The sequence below is a fragment of the Stegostoma tigrinum genome, chromosome 6, assembly GCF_030684315.1.
Source record: "Stegostoma tigrinum isolate sSteTig4 chromosome 6, sSteTig4.hap1, whole genome shotgun sequence".
Taxonomy (NCBI): Eukaryota; Metazoa; Chordata; class Chondrichthyes; order Orectolobiformes; family Stegostomatidae; genus Stegostoma; species Stegostoma tigrinum.
In genome coordinates, this window is record NC_081359.1 from 38597413 (window position 1) to 38612710 (window position 15298).

Below are 15298 nucleotides of genomic sequence, written 5' to 3' on the forward strand. Positions count from 1 at the left end.
CTGTTATGAAGTTAGGTATAAAGCATAAAGTTATATAGCCACTTCTGCAATTAGCACATTGTAATTAATAAGTCGAGACCAATCTTTTTGTTCAGACCGTAACAGGAATCTTTTTAAAGATAAGAGAAAGAGTTTCCTGAGACTAACTAACTTCCATATTTGGTTTAAATGTTTTTCTTCCCAGTGCTTCTATTTCACTTTGGTTACACATGTTTGCACACTTAAGTTGAAATCCATTTCGATGATTATCTGAAGAATTTTTAACTACAGCCTATTTCCTAATGTTGTGAATAACTCCAAAGAAACAATCAATTACTGCAAAATGACTTTAGCTGTTGTTTTCACAGCTGCTTAATGAGTTAGGTTGGCTGGTTCATGGAATGAGATTTACGCCCTTCGTTCTGACTGGTACTGTTCACTTAATGGTAAAACATCCTTTCATTAATGAAGCTGGAATCAAACAATTGTCTACGCATAGGCATCCTCTTATCAAATTGTCTTGGATGGTGGCTTGCAGGGCCCCTTGGTGACCTGGGAGTAGCCCTGTTCAAAGGCACCATTATGTTTCACTTAAATGTTAGAGTAGGCTGTCTTATTTAGCTTCATTCTTGTTGGCCATTTTATGTCTTCCAAACATGGACCGCTCTTACAATTGGTATCTGGAGTAAGGACAAAAACTTTTAGGCAATGTAGTGTCTTATAAAGCACAGTGAAAATATGACTTCCCAATATATGTTTATTAAAAAAAAAGACTCTTTGTTCTTTAAATTTGATTTTGTTTCTTTGAAATTTGGAACAAAATCTTGACTTTCATATGGCCTTCTCACCAATTTTCTCCTTTCAGGTAAAGTTACCTTACGAGACTAAAATTTCCTTTTTGCTTGCTCCTTATTTAAGAAGCCATTATTCAATGATGTATTTATGTTTGGTTACTTGTATATAGAAATTTACATAGAAGCTCCATTTCTACCTCATGCACTTTCCACATCACCAACTTTCTGTTTTAACAGTAATCATTGGACATCAATTGGGAAGAAAAAGCTCTTATGCCAATAGTTACATTTTGTATCAGCTGCGGTTTACTTTTAAGCACTTTTGCCTCTCTGCCAGAAGACTGTGGATTCAAGTTCCAATCCAGAACTTGAACACAGAAACCAAGGCTGCCACTTTGAGGGAGGATCAAAAGTTTGGTCTTATGAGTGAGTGTAAGCTGGGGCTCTAAATGTTTGTTCAAATGGATGTAAGCTCCTTCATGTCACTTTTTCGTTGGCCAGGAAAATCATCCACAGTATCATGGATGATATTTATCTTCAACCAGTTTCACTGAAACAAAACATTATCACATTGCTTCTTATCAGAGCTTACAGTGTGCAAATTGATTTCCACAATTCTTTCATTACATAATGATTATGAAAATACTTTATTGGCACTAAAGCTTTTTTGGATGTCCAGTTGTCACGAATGCTGTGATTTAATTGGATTTTTTTTTAAACTCACAACGACATTACTATCACTTAATATCTTCCAGTTATGTCCAGTCTCTAATTATGCAGAGAACCAGAGATGTGGTATAACTATGCAAGGGCTAAGCTTGCTAAGGTTTTGGAGCATGCTTATTTTCTAATGAGAGATGTGAAGGTAGGTATTGAGAAGCAGTAATTAAAACTAGAATTATTTTTAGTTACTTTGCACATTAGTTTACCTAATTTAAATATCTATTGGAAAACACTGAAGATAAATATTTGTTTCTGAAATAATTTCCCATTGTCAAGCTAGTGTTGTTATTATGTGTGCATATATAAAGGAAACAACTGAATGAAAAAATCGTGTATACTTAATAGTTAAACAAAACAAAAAAAAACCTGATTGAATAGAACAAGAATAATCTAAACATGAGCAACACAGGGGTTTACATTATGGTTCCCTTACTTCAGGAGGGATGCAGGTTTATTGGAGGCAGGCCAAAGGAGGTTCACTAGATTGTTTTCAGAAATGAGAGGTTAGTCCTATGAAGAGAGAATAAACAGTCTAGAGCTCTACTTTCTGGAGTTTAGAAGTTTAGAAGCAAGATCTAATTGAGGTAAATAAGATGTTAAATGGACTGACAAGTTGATGTAAAAACAATGTTTCCTCATGTGAGGCAATACAGAACAACTGGTAATATTTTTAGCATAAGGAGTAGCAGATGTAATGCAGAGATGAGGAGGACCTCAAAGGATCATGAATCTGTGGAATTCACCTGTGAAAGTTGACAGGTAAGTGGAGTTGAGTCCAAGATGATATCAGCCATGATCATATTGATTGGTGGAGTAGGCTTGAGGGGCTGAATTGCCTACTCTTAACTTTTCTTGCTGGACTTCCTAACTGTCATTTGAAGAGATTAAAACATTGTTTTTAATTTATTCCATTTATAGGGTTTGTTTATTATCTATATGGCATTAATTTAATTTAACCGTTTTTTTTAATGTAAAGTCTCCCCACCAACTTTGCAAAGAAAGTTAAAGAAAGGTAATAAATGAAAGACTTACTCATGATAAATGTTAATAAAGGAACAATAAAATAAAAAAAAAGTTTTGTTCAAATTCAGTTAACTTTTAGAATGCTGCAGTTGCCATTTAGTTTTGAAGCCTCTTATGCTGCCTCAATATGTGATGATATTAAAGTGTAAGGCTTAACGAACATCACTGTGTCTCAAGCAATCATCATTGAGAAGTAATTCACAACTGAACGAGTAAAATATTTGTACTAGTTTAAATCATGAAGTGCTGCAATCGGGGGGGGGGATGGACATGAAGTTATTTTAGAAAACATTGCTTTCTCTAGACCCCTTCTTTATCCTGAATGGTCTATCAAGTTCCTTTAAAATATAACTTTTTGCAAACACAAATAGCAGTGATGTTAGGATTTCTCCTAAAACAACTGGCACCTTTTGTCTCCGCCCTGTGGGAATGAACAGAACACAGACTCCGTTGCTGAATTTAAAAAAGGCACTAGCGCAGCACTGCAATGCAGGTACCTGACCCAGAACTTCCCTCCACCATGGAAGTTGTCGCGACAGATGCCACATTGGCAACTACACTTCTCAAGACAGACACCATAAATTTGAACGGGTAACCTATACTAGACTCTTTAACCAAGTGACTAAGGATTCTCTATGTATGAGAAGTGCTTGCTTGTCGTGTTCTGGGTGGTACAAGATTTTGCCTATATTCTCGCCCTGAACGCCCTAACTATTCTGATGGAGAAACCTCCATTCAATTTTTGCTGGACAGCAAGATGTAAGATGGTACACTTAGCCAATACTGCATTGTGCGTTAGACCATAATAGTACAGCGTCGCAGCATTGCAATCATATGGACCACTATACCTGTCTTTCTTGGTAACATTTTCACATATGAAGGAGAGCACCATGGGTATCAGGCAATGACAACAAATATCCCCAAAAGATCATTTGTGCCGAGACAAAATTGGGGGAGACCAAAGGGAACATGGGGAGCAAATGAATGAAGGATGGACACAGTATATATCAAGCTCCCTAACAAAATAAGAACTCAGACTGACCAGCCGGCAGCTATAGTCTATGTGGTCGGCCTCCCTGAAAAAATATCTCCTAGTGGCAGATATACACTTATACAGCAAGCATGTCTGCAACAGTGCAACTGACTTCCTGCCACCATGACAAACTGGAAGATTCATCTCACCAAATGGAAAACCATTACTGTCTACACCCTGCTCAAATTTATTCTCTAAACTGCCCAAGGCTTTGAATAGTGCATTATTAAAGTTAGAGTCCACCATCAAACTTCCCAAACTGGGAACATAAGGGCAGATGTATTGGCTAAGCTGGGAGAAGAACCATGGGCAGCATACTCATTCCACAACAAATACACACAGTCCCCGTGAAACAAACCAATGCTGAAGATTTTTTCTTTAAGGTGTTTATAATAAGAAAATTCTAAATTTTCTTGCAGAGGTTCTCTTATGTAAAAGTATATTGACAGTCTGTGTGATTATGTTTAGTGACTGACCACTAGGGGAACCAAATTGCGAAAATTGTCCTCAGAATGATGATCTCTGTAATACTGGTGATCATAATTTGATAAATGAAGTGTTTATCAGAAATTGAATAATTTTATGGGTTAGCTTATTCAAAATAGTAAAATAAAACATGTTATTAAGTAGATATTTTAGCTGACTGGCTGATTTTTCTGTGCAACCTGCAGATCCACAGCTTTCAAATGGAGTCATAATATTGCATACATAGAGAACATGTTTGGAATCTGGAACTCACTGCCTGGAAAGATGTTGGAGGCAGAAACCCTCAGAACATTTGACAAGTATTTAGGTACAAACTTGTGATGACAAGGCATACAAGGCTATGTGTTAAGTGCTGGAAAACTAGATTAGAATAGTTAGCTGGTTATTTTCAAAAGTCATTGGCACAATGTGCTGAAGGGCCTTTTTTATTGTGCTGTAGATCTCTACAACTTGACCTAAAGGTGAACTCTCTAATCGCAAGGTATTTCTACTGGAATGCCAATCCCAGAAGACAAAATAGTAAGAGGTCAGAAAAGCAGAAGAAATTTGATTGGTTTTAAACAAAAGAAAGCCACCAAAATGGGTTTCTCAATGTTTTTTCTTCCTCCCCCTCCATTGGAAAATAAAAATCTGGCTCATTATCTTTGGTTTCTGCGACAGGCTCTGTTCGCCTGCCAACTTCACTTCACACTCTAGCAAGTGTCAGAGGCTGAACTAAATAATATAAAATATTAATATCATCTTTGAACTTGCATTGAGCTTCATACCACATAACAGAACCATCATTGAATCTGCTGATTTCTTATTTTGCAACATTGACTGACTTCAGTGTTGCCTTAGCTTTTCAATTGATGAGACCTGATCTATGCCTTATGGTTATGCTTAACTATTTAAATGCAGGTCAGCCTCCCAGATTTTATGCTCTCTCAACTTGACATCTTCAAAGCTTTGCTTTTGATGTCCTAATTTGTCATGAGTTCAATTCACACATTATAGATCAGTAAGTGCAAGAGCACTGGCTCCCATTCAATTAAGCTCTCAATGTTAAAATTCTCAATCAGTTTTTTTTTAAACTGATCCTTAATCTGTTCCCTCTCTTCCAGAGATAATGGGAACTGCAGATGCTGGAGAATCCAAGATAATAAAGTGTGAAGCTAGATGAACACAGCAGGCCAAGCAGTGTCTCAGGACCGCCTCTTCCAGTTCCACCTAAATTCCTCTCAGCACTTCCACTCTCTTTGTGCTTTTGTAATGTTAATCACTTCACTATTGGCAGTGGCGTCCCTCAGTTGTCTTGGCTCTAAACACTGGAATGCCTCCCCAATATCTCCTTTGCCTTTGCACTTTTCAGTCTGCTTTTTAAAATGCATTATTTTTTGTTACCTGATCTAAAATCTCCACTATCACTCTGCGACAAATGTTGTTCCATAATTCTTCTGTAAAACGCCTTTGGGAAATTTATTGTATTAAAGGTGCAAAATAAATGCAAAATTCAGTGTCATTGGCATGTTGATAACTTATGATATCTGTACACATCCAATATTACATAAACATCACTACAATATCAAAAAAGTGCCTTTTTTTAAACAAACATTAATAACATTTTCAGAAATACAGAAGAAGTCTATAGTAAGATGTGATAAAAACAACACAAGTCAAAATTTAAAATGTGCGATAGCTTAAGATGTCCTTCACTCTTGGAACTGCCCTTGTGTCCATTTGAAAAGACCACACAAGGAAAATTTCTTTGTTACATGAATTTCCAAATCCTTAGATTTAGTCACAAAAACAAAGCATCTCACAGTTCTCCACATATGTCTTATCAATCATCACATCCCATCAGCTGAGTTATATCTTGCTGTGCTGTTTTACAATCCTCCTTAATGAGGCCAAGAATTCTCTTTTATATTTTGCCAATAAAAGGTACTGTTGCCCCTGTTGACAAATCCAAAATTCTACAAGCTTTCTTATAACTGACATTTACCGGTATACTGTTAATCTATTCATCCTATTTATTCTTGAGATGAATCTAGATGAATCTACTCATGTAGCATGAACTGTTGACAGATTTGATGTCACCACCCTAATTTGAGGTAGACATGTACAAAGCCTAGCGTGAAGGAGCAAAATTACTTTTGTAGTCTATCAAGAATGAGCTTTTTGTCTTAAGCAAAATGCAGATTATTATTAACCGCGACAAGGTACGCATTGCATTAATACGTTGCAAATTGCATCTGGGATGAAGTTTATTAACATTGAGTCTAATTTTGGGAGAGACCTGTGATTGTTTTAAATCTGATGAATCTTGAGTCTCTTGGATTTTCTTACCTGAGGATGTTTTGCTGTGGAATCAGCAACAGCTTTCCCTCTCTATGATATTTTCTCAGTTGCTCCATAATAGCAGTTAGGACATTTCTGTGGGGCAGGTGGGAAGAAACAGTCTCCTGTTAATAGAGGGGTCAATAACCAAGGAAAGCAGAATTAATATAAGGGGAAAAAGATCTAGAAGGGACTTAAGAAAGAATGTTTTTACCCAAGGGGTGTTCAGTTGCTGGAACTTATGACATGAAAGGGTGATTGAGGCAGGAACCATCACAGCACTTAAATACTATTTAGATGAATGCTTGAAACACTGCAACGTATTAGGCTATGGAGCAGGTGCTGGAAATTTGGGCTGGAGGAGATGGGTGATTTATGACTGGGAAAGACATTGTGTGCAGAAGAGCCTCTTTCCATGCTGTAAAATTATAATTTGTTCAACCTTATTGGCTTTTACAAGTCTGAATGTTTTTTTTCAATGTCTTGTCACACTCCAAGTCATTCTGCCCTTAATCCCAGAATGTTTCTATTATCTCCAACTATGATTTCTTTTTTTTTCACATAATAAATCTCCATTAGTATTGTCAACAAATACCAAGATCAAATTCCTATTTCCTTACAAAGATATCAGCAGATAATATTAATGTTCCTTTTACCTCTATTCTCCCTGTAATACTTCTTTAATTATTATCTTCAGCCTTGTTAGTTGGGAATTTCTGGTATGAAAGAAGAACCTAGCTGTCATCTATATAGCGTAGTTCATATACTCAGATCAATCCAAAGCTCTTTTTAAAACCAAGGAGGTACTTTTAAAATGTAATGACTGTTGTAATCTATAAAATGACAGTCAATTGGAATGCGACAAGGAATAATATTTACAAAAATGTTTGCTCCTCTTTGCTAAATGATAAATATTCCAGCTAAGTTACAAGGGAGACCCCCTTGATTTTTTTCATATGGAATTAGTATCTTGAAGCTTTCTTTCATCTATCAGGCACAGCAGCTGAGACCTCATGTACAGTGCCTTATCTAAGCGTCAGCATTTCATATCACATTGTTCTCTCGGTACAACACCAGAGTATCAGCCTAGATTTTGTGCTCACAGTTCTGGAATAAGGCTGAATCTGCAACATTATGCTTGAGGTGAGAAGACGACCACTGAGATATTGTGAAACCTCACTACATGATAGGTGTATTAGCTCAGTTTTCATTTCTCTATTTATCAATAGAACTCCAGCATTTGGTGCTTTTGGTCTCATAGTCTGTGGTATTCACCATCATTTTGATTATTTCCCACAGCCATTTGGCAAACTAGTTTGCTAAAATTTCTAGCAAGTCAATTTGTATTTGATCCCTTGCCGGTGCCTTTATATTTAAGATTTATATTTATATTTATATTTAGGATATATTTATACTTCTAGACAGTATGCTTATCCCGGACCCTTCTTTATTCATTTTCAATCATAACATGTTTACTAACTCACAATTATTGTTTGAGTCTCACAGTTATTTGTCACAGTCCATGCCTCAGAATTATATTAGACAATTTTTCTTTTCTATCCGAATATTAGTCTTAAATACAATGGAAGTCCAATATGAATTGGATAAATATAGTACAAATTTACTGAGAGCATGAGGTTCTCATGGCTCCCCAGGAAATTAAATACCCCCCTGGTGAGTTCTCTTTCAGCATTTGCTAACATGATCAATTGTTCAGAAGAGATTCTGGAAAGACATGCTCGTGGATAACTGAAGTATGTTTTGCAACAGTAAATTTTATAAATAGCTAAACTCAGTTGACCTATAAATTTGATGCATTCTGGAGCATTCTTGTGCAGCCAACTAATGAGAGTTAAAGTTGATTTAAATGTATTGATTGCCCAAGAAGTTCAGCTGGTATGGAGTCTTGCTAAATTGCAGGCTCATTCCATTGAACCCCAAAACCCACATTATGCTGCACTTCCAATGCATATTCACGAAACAGCTTTGACGGTTCAGCTCCGAGCTCTTACTATATCTTAAGACAGCCAGAATTATAATATAATGCTGTACATAGATTTTGAACCACTACTCAAATGTTCTATTTTAAATTGTCTCAATTGCTTGTTGCCTTGTTAGGCAAGATATGCAAAACTTTTGTTTTTATTTTTTAAATTCACCTGTAAATTTTGACAATCCGACTCTTGAAGCAGTGTCGACATCTTTTAACTTCTAATACTATGGCAGAATCCTCCAGTACCGCTACACAGTTGTTAATGCTGCTAACTTTTTTTGATGTGTTTTGAAAAATTTTGTATTTGCTTGTTCAGCTGAACATCAAATAACACATATTGAAGCACATTCAATATTATATAAAAGGAGAAATTGCTGAAGAATCAGCATCTGTGAATAGAACGCAGAATCAATGTTTCAGGTCTAGTGACGCTTCATCATTCATTGGAGCCAAGTTGTTTATTTCAGTGTCATACATTTAGATTAAGACCAACACTTTCTTTTTACAGAAATTTAAACTTCTGAAGGACACATGACTTAATGTGACAATGTTTGTTATCCCTTGTATTGAATGAAACTGGGCATAGATAACATGTTACTGTGCATCTAACAGATGTTTACTACCGCTGGCTATTATATATAATTATTTCATACACACAGAGAACTATCAAAAGACTTGACACTATCAGGATAAAGAAGTCCATTTGTTTGACACCAGGTCCATGAACATCCACCCCTTCCATGAATGACACATGGTAATAGCAGTGTGTGCCATGTGCATTACGGAAATTCATCAAGGTTCCTAAGACAGCAACTTTATCATCCATGACCACTTCCATTGAGAAGATCAAGGGAACACCACAATGTGCAAGTTCACCTCCAAACCACTTACCAGTCTGACTTGGACTTTAATTGCAGTTCTTTCATTGTCAATGAGCCAAAATCCTAGAACTCCTTCCCTACTGACATTGTTGATCTTCCTGCAGCACATGGACTGCAGCAAATCAAGAAGGCAGCTCATTTTCTCAAGGGCAACTAGGGGAGGGCAATAAGTGTTAGCCAAGATAACAATACTCACACCCCATGACCAACTTAAAGATAACACTAGGCTATTTGATTACAGCGGCTGAGGCTATTTTCATGAGCATGTCAGACTTGAAGTGATCTCAAATAAGATGAAGTATGAAACCATCATCCCCCAGTTGATATGCTATGATCCAATGATGATATCAGAGGATTCTTCTTAAAGTGATGCTGACTTCGAGACTTGATACAATAGCATTTCAATTTGATTGTGGATAGGGCTGCAAAGTATAATTTCTTTCTTTCCATGACTCTTTACCAATGTGATTGGTACTCTAAAAATCAGTTTTGGCACAACCTGCAGAAACCTTATCAAAATTGTAGTTGGGCCATTCTACTCCCTTGAATGGTGTAGGCAATGTAAAAAAGTTGGGGAAATATAGTAACAATGAAAGAAAAGATCCCTAATATCAAGGGGAAAACTTAAACGTTTTTGTTCTCATTAAGATTTATGCAGTGTGTTCTGAATCTCACTAATGAGTGATGACGACCTTATTCCCATGCATTAGTATCTTATAATTAGCTAATCTCACTTATTTCTATGCCAGTCCCAATTCCTCCTGCCTGCCCTGAAAAACTTCACAGTGCCAATTCCTAACATCTAACTTAAAGCAGTTATACAAACCACAGTTCACCACTTGATTCTTCACACCTTCATCTAACTCCACTATAACCACCATCTTGCCACATATTTGTGGATGTTTTCCTCTTCTATGCTTCATCCATGCAACTGGGCATCACCAGGCTACCAGTCTCACCACATCACTACGCCTGCTTTTGGAATAACTCAAGCACCTTCAGCAATTCACTTTGGAGGTCAGAAACTTTCTCTGTTAAATGCTTCTGCCAGATTTCTTTGAGCATATGGACAAACATGCACCTCTTGCATCCACACAGCATGTATACTATGGCTCCCCTTCCCCTACTGCATCCCTAAACCAGCCCAGTTCGTCCCCTCCCCCCACTGCACCACACAACCAGCCCAGCTCTTCCCCCCCACCCACTGTATCCCAAAACCAGTCCAACCTGTCTCTGCCTCCCTAACCGGTTCTTCCTCTCACCCATCCCTTCCTCCCACCCCAAGCCGCACCCCCATCTACCTACTAACCTCATCCCACCTCCTTGACCTGTCCGTCTTCCCTGGACTGACCTATCCCCTCCCTACCTCCCCACCTATACTCTCTCCACCTATCTTCTTTACTCTCCATCTTCGGTCCGCCTCCTCCTCTCTCCCTATTTATTCCAGTTCCCTCTCCCCATCCTCCTCTCTGATGAAAGGTCTAGGCCCGAAACGTCAGCTTTTGTGCTCCTGAGATGCTGCTTGGCCTGCTGTGTTCATCCAGCCTCACATTTTATTATCTTGGAATTCTCCAGCATCTGCAGTTCCCATTATCTCATGTATACTATGGCTGTTAGCTTGTTTTTTTTGAACTGAGATGGAAACTCTGGTTTGCACTGCTTTCTAGCACAGAGGAAGAGACAGACATCTTGTTACTATTTCGAGCACTGAACAGTGGATGGGGACAGATATGTTCTTCCATGGAACTGGGCTACATCAATATCACACCTGCATCATGCACCAGCAGCTTACATTGCAGCCATAGTACATGTGTTTCAACCAAATTATCATAATTGTAAGTCAAAAGGGAACTGTCCTTGATGGAATGAAGGGAAACAATGGTCAGTCAGGGAATGTGCCCAGACTCAGTCAAAGGCTTTGTCCAATTTCAGGTCATGTAGTTGGCAATAATTAGTCAGTGTCTTCATCCAATCAGAAACCGGGGATCAGAGTCTTTCTAGTTCAGCAAGTGTGCTGAAGTTAACTCTCAGATAAAGTGCAGTATAGGAGTGGTAGCTAAGGTAGTTGGGCTGTTATGGAGATATCCATTCTACATCTGAGCCATATTCAATTAGATCTGCCTTTTCAAGTCAGTTAGGTGGATGTGTTATGGTCAGTCTGGGGGGTTGCATATTATCTATTTTGTAGACAGTCTGAGCAATCATAGAGTAAGTCAGGGGCTCATACTGCAGTTAAAGTTCATTGGACTAGATCACTAGGGGAATGATTACAGCAAAAAATGGGCAATTATACATAGTATGGTGGGAGTTCTTAAAGCATAAAGGAAGCAGGGAACTGTAGGATGGAGTTCTCAGTTCACAATTCCTCTGTCCTCAGTGAATAGTCAACAAGAATGTGACAATTCACAAAGCAATGATGTTGTGGTAAAGAGGAGCATTAATAGTAAGATAAAGGGACTGAATGGAAAAGGGGAAGGAAGATGAAATCTCATCAGGCATGCAGAGATGCAGTAAAGCAACGCAAGAGATCATGAAGGATGAATCAAAATTCATTAGCCTCAGGTGGAGTCAGTAACAATCGCGAAAGATGCTCAAGACTTGCCATTTTTGTAGCAAATTCAAATCTGCAGCATTCAGAAAATACGTCTGTCTCCATGTGCAACTTGAATAACGTGAGATGTGGTTGTTTTCTTGAGTAGTGGAGTATGACTCCTTACATTTGAGGTTCTGTGAGGGGAAATTGTGTTATTCATGCATCCACTGATTGTGTAATGCCAGTCGTTTGCAATCAAACTGACCTTTCAATGAAATCCATTGTTTGGCCACAGTTGACATTATGTATGATAGCCTCCAGCAATCATGAACAGTAGATATTTTGCATCAATTGGCCACCTGCTATATCAGGCACAGAAAAATGCATGGGTATAAATTTACCACTTCGACAATATATTTCACACCCGGCTCTGGAGCTACTACTTTAGAGTTACTACATTCTCAGAACAAAAGTTAAGTATGCGATGACAGAGTGCGTGATATTGTTTGGTAGGGGGTGCTATAATGGTGAAATGCCTGAATTTAACTCCCTCAAAGAAGCATTATCACCGTGGATCTGCAACATGCATCTGCTTAAGCTTACAGAACTCCGAGCCTCATCATCACAAAGGTAAATCCTCCCTGCCAGTCTTTCACGCAAAAAATCATTGCTTCATTGGAGACAAGGAGCACTATTTGAAAAACATTGCTCTATTTCTAATATTTCTCACTGATACTTGACCCTGCATTTGAGATGAAACCTTGATGGATTCTTTGTGGCTTGGTGAACATTTGACAACAACATCACACAAGACATCAGTTACAATGTTGTGAGGGAGTCCAGTCAGAAAAGCAGCCACCAGGGACTACCACATCGCCTCCATCTGGGACAAACCCACCATCTCCAAAGTCCTGAAACAGAATGACAAGGCCCCAGCCTTAGTGGCATTATCTACCATTATAGACCACAGTTTTCAGGGAGGCTATAGAGGCTCTGAGCTACCAATAACATAATTCCGTTTGCTGGACTAAAAATTGCAGTGAGAAGGAGTGGGTGGCTTTCCCATCCCAGAGGCAATTATTTGAAGACCTCGAAGAGGGCAGCAAAGTAGTGATGCTGATTGGCTGACATAGGGAAGATCTGTTTCAGTGCAGTCACTTCTTCCAGAAGGTGGACTTCTTCAAGATACCCTCTGTGTTCAAGTGATGGTGAGTACTTTGAAGAAGGTAGCATAGTGTAGAAGTAGATTGGCGCATGTGGGAAAGGCTTACATCAGTGCAGCCCCTGTTACCAGAAGGCACACTTCAAGATGCCTGCTGTCTTGAACTGAAGGTGAGTGCTCATCAAAACATATGTTCGGGTGATGGTGAGTACCTTGAAGAGGGCAGCAGAGCGGTTAAGCTGATTAGCTGAGGGTGGGAAGATTTGAATCAGTGCAATTTCCCTTTTCAGAAGGTAGATCTCATCAAGACAAGGACCACCCTGTACCACCTGTCTTTTGTGGAGAAATCTTTGAAAGGAAAGACCACAAGGCCATCAGGCAGTGGTCAGCACGTAGTATCCTTGAGACCCTTTGGGAAAAGGAGAGGGTGGATCCTGTCGTGTGGTTCCCCATGCAGACTGCCAAAGTGATTTGGCAGAATGCCTCATTGCCAGAACTTTCAAACAAGCACAAGGGCATTGCTTGGCTGGCAGTGAGAGAGGCACTGCCAGTGAGATCGTTTATGCATGCCCGGAATCTCTGCGCCACTGCACGCTGCCCTCGAGGCAGCTGCGGGGGGGCGAGACTGTCTATCACCTCCTTCTGGAGTGTGCCTATGCACAGGAGGTCTGGAGGGGGTTGCAGTGGTATTTGCCGAGGTTCATCCCAAGCAGCTCCGTGACATGGGACTCCGTGCTTTATGGGCTGTTTCCCGGGACGCACACCGAGACCAACATCAACTGCGCCTGGAGGACCATCAATGCAGTGAAAGACGCCCTTTGGTCTACCCGCAACTTGCTGGTCTGCCAGCTGAAAGAACTGACCCCGACTGAGTGTTGCAGACTGGCGCACTCCAAGGTCCAGGACTACGTGCTGAGGGACGCGCTAAAGCTTGGGGCAGCCGCCGCCAAGGCACTGTGGGCAAAGACCACCATATGAAACCCCTCATCCAGAATTGAAAATGTGGCTCTGCCTGATAACTGGGCCCAGCTGGTGCCTTCCCCAGCTGGTCAGGGGGCCAATGGGGACGGTGCAGGGAGACGACTGCTGGGATTTTTTCTTGGTTTTGTTTTTTTTTCTTTGTTTTGCTTTGTTCTTTTCGTTAGTGTATGTACCCCTGGGTAACCTGGAGCAGCTAGCATAACTGGGTAGGTGGATAAATTTTTTTTTGTATATTCTATGAATAAAGTATATTTTTTCAAATAAAAATAATGTGGGCAATATTTGCATCAGTGTAATCACAGCTTGCACAAGATGGATGGCAGAGGGACCGATGTCAATTCAACCCCAAAAGACTTTTGCAGCGTTTTTGTCCGTACCATCACCTCTTACTTTTAAAAAAACACACACACTCGCTATGAGGGCTAGAAACAAGGGGAAAGGAAAAGATCCTGGCAGCATCCTGGGATGGTACATGAGGGAAAACCTATCTCATGTATTTGCAGTGATGAGTAAGGGTAAGTGTTTAATAAATTTTCTTTAACAGCTTGGTTGGGGATAGAAATGTCAGACAGTGGGGTTAGGTGCTACACTTGTGAGAAGTGTGAGATCCCCAATGCTTCCAGTATCTCGGATGACTGCAATTGCAGGAATTGGAGCCAATTTCAGCTCCTCACATACCACATGGATAGGTTGGAGTAGCAATTGGATGCTCTTTGAGGCATGTGGATGGCAGAAAACATCATAGAAAGTACTTTCAGAGACATGGTCACAGCCAAGGTGTAGGCAGATAGATGGGTGGCCGCTAGAAGGAGCAGACAGCCAGTGCAGGATTCCCCTGTGGTTTCCCCCTCTCTAACAAGTATATTGTTTTGGATACTGTTGGGGGGGGTGACTCATCAGGGGTAACAGCAGCAACAGCCAGATTGGTGGCACCGTGGTTGGCTCTGATCTTAAAAGGGGAAGGAAAAAGAGCACTAGAGCAGTAGTTATAGGGGACTCTATAGTTAGGGGTACAGATCGGTGCTTCTGTAGATGCAGAAGAGACTCCAGGATGGTGTGTTGCCTCCGTGTCGCCAGTGCCCAGGATGTCTCTGAAAGACCAGAAAACATTCTGACTGGCTGTTTCTTTCAACCTGAAAGTGCAATGCCCAAGACCACTATCTTTATCCAGACTAGGAAAGTGGCTTCTTTAGCAGTTCAGTGGGGATGCGCTGCCATATGTTTGGCCAACCTGTCAATCAGAAATTCCTGGTCCTTGTCAGCAAAGTGAAAAAAAAACTTATTTTTCTAGGGTGGATCAGTAGCTGGGTGGTTATCACTGCTGGCTCTGAGCACCATGGGCCCAGGTTTGATTCCAACCTCGGGCGAGTGTCTGTGTGGAGGTTGCACAT